General features: G+C 38.3%; 1 protein-coding gene across 1 annotated transcript in view; it reads left to right on the forward strand.

Annotated features, from left to right (window-relative positions):
* Kif4a (kinesin family member 4A) overlaps positions 1 to 2,688 on the forward strand; it is a 99,485-nt gene that overhangs the window by 7,723 nt on the left and 89,074 nt on the right. The gene's annotated exons all lie outside the window — the stretch shown is intronic.

Raw genomic sequence — 2,688 nt, forward strand, 5'->3', positions numbered from 1 at the left:
TATCCCTGGGTAGTCAGCTAGGTTTCCAGTATCAGGCATGATTTCCTTCCTGCTGAGAGGACCTTTGTCCAATTAGAAAGCAATTGATTACCACCCAAATATGAGTGTCACCTTTAGGGATATCTGCTATTCTGTTCATTGTTATGGTTCATAGGCTTCACAGCTAGGTTTTCAGGTCAGATCTATCTCTAATCCTTCAAGTCCAGTGTCCAAAGTGCATGGTATCTCCAGCAATAGGCACTTAACCTTCAGCCTTTGGAATACAACACTAGTAGCCTGTGCTGTTTTGGTAATCTCTTGTCTCCTTGACCAACAACTTGAAAGGGAGTTTAGTTTCTCATGTCTAGTACTAGTTTTTTTTTTCGTTTAGTTGTTTGTTTTTGTTGTTGTTGTTGTTTTTTAAGATAATCTAGAGCTCTTGAGGGGAACATCATCAACCCAAGTGACATAAGTTATATATGCATGTATATTTACATTTATATGTATTAGATGTAATTTTAGGTAAATAAAAATAATATGATTCCTTATGGATTTTCCAGACATCCTTAGTGTTATTTGTCCCTCCACTCTCCCTGTCCTGTACTGTCCCCGCTAGTTCCTCTGCAATTAGAGCCCCAAGTATTTTTCCATTTTCCCCTTCCTATCATGTGTATCCTGCTAGTTCTTTTGAAAACAGAGTCTCATTGGGTACATGCCTACTTTGAACTCATTCTGTAATGTAGGAGAGACTAACTGAGAGCTAATTCTTGTGCTTCGTTCTCCTGAATGCTGGGCTTCCAGGCCTGAGCCCCCACGGCCAGCTACCATCCCCATTTTCTTTAGCCATTTCTGAAATAATGTTTTTTAGACTTCAGTTTCCTCAAATGTGCACCTCCACAGTTTAGTAAGTGTTAGTAGTTGTACCTTTGGATTCTTTTTATTTATCTGTTTTTTATTATTTTTATTGGTTGTCAATCTGTCTTGCCTATCTAACTGCCTGTCTGCTTGCCTGCTTACCTTCCTCGCTCTGTGTGAGTATGTGCATATGAGTCCAGGTGCCCATGGAGGCCAGAAGTGTCAGATTCTCCTGGAGCTGGTTGTGAGCCACCTGAAAGGGGTTCTTAGGAGTTGAACTCTGGAAGAGTATGTGCTCTTAACCACTGAACCATCCCTCCAGCCCTTCTCTTGTATTCTTAACCTGGGAAACATGAGAATTAAACTGTATTATTTGAAGACAATGGCAAGTATAAAGTAATTCTAATATACATGTTTTTAACACCATCCTTATTTGTAAGAACAAATCTAGTCTTTTTATATTTAGTTCAATAGTACCCTTTTATACTCTGGACTCCTGGTACCAGAGTCCAGACTGTTTAAGACAAAGTACTAAAACCTGGTTTCCGAAGATGTTGCAGCTTATACCTATCTGTGGTGTTGTAGAAAGTTATAAAATGTTATTCCCTTGCCCCATAGTCATATCAGATTATAACAGCAATATACTTCAATTTACAGCTTAAGAACTTTCATTTAGAACAGAAACCTCTCCTCTCTCTTCCCTTCTCCTCCCTTCCCTTCCCTTCCCTTCCCTTCCCTTCCCTTCCTCTTCCTCCCTTCCCTTCCTTTCTCCTCCCTTCCCCCCTTTCCTTCCCTTCCCTTCCCCTCCTTTCCCTTCCCCTCCCCTTCTTCTTCCTTCCCTTCTCCTCCCTTCCCCTCCCTTCTCCTCCCTTCCTCTCCCTCCCCTCTCCTCCACTTCCCTCCTGTCTCCCTTCCCCTCCCCTCTAGCCCCAAGATTTTTCTTTTCAGGCTCCAAAATTATTTGGGTAAATAGTAGATGACACCTTTAACAAAAATGCAGTGACTTTTAAAAACAGTTTCCTTTAGATTGTCTAATTCTCTCTTAAGGGATGTCTTTCTGAAGTATTTATTACATGTTGAAGTACTTTTAAATTTATAGTTTCTTTAGTTCCTAGTTTATAATCAATTAGTGAGTTATAATAATTTAAGGTATGAATAGCCAATCTGTTGTCTAATTGTCTCTTTTTAAAGATATTGCTATAGTTATAGCTAGAGTTTTCTGTCTCCAGTTCCAATCAAAACTTAAGACTTATGGGATGAAATGAAATGCGTGCATAGTAATTCATATTCTCTGCAAGACAAAAATTTAAAAATGGATGTAGAAAATAACACTTTCACTTGAACTAAGCTCAAACAGATATACATCTTACCCATCTTTCTGCAAACATTACAATTTATATAGACTATAATAGGAAACACTATCACTATTCCATGGTGCATCCAATATAATAATTTATAAAATGTGGGCTGGAGAGCCGTTAAGAGCCCTGATTGCTCTTCAGAGGTCCTGAGTTCAATTCCCAGCAAGCACATGGTGGCTCACAACCATCTGTAATGGGATCTCATTCCCTCTTCTGGTGTGTCTGAAGACAGTGACAGTGTACTCATATACATAAAAATAAAAAAAGAAATTTATAAAATGTGAATAGAAAAATCTCAGTTGTTTACCTTACTATTGGTCACAGCAAATGATCGCAATGTGAGTTGATATCCTTTTTGGTCTTTTCCATTTTTACTTACAGTGGAATTACTTTTAACCTGCTTTTTTCAGTCAATTATATCAATATTTTTTAGTCAATATAAAAAAATTCCGTCCTGTTTTAGAGACAGAGTATCCCTAATGTAACTCAGTCT

The sequence above is a fragment of the Mastomys coucha genome, chromosome X (assembly GCF_008632895.1).
Source record: "Mastomys coucha isolate ucsf_1 chromosome X, UCSF_Mcou_1, whole genome shotgun sequence".
Classification (NCBI taxonomy): Eukaryota; Metazoa; Chordata; class Mammalia; order Rodentia; family Muridae; genus Mastomys; species Mastomys coucha.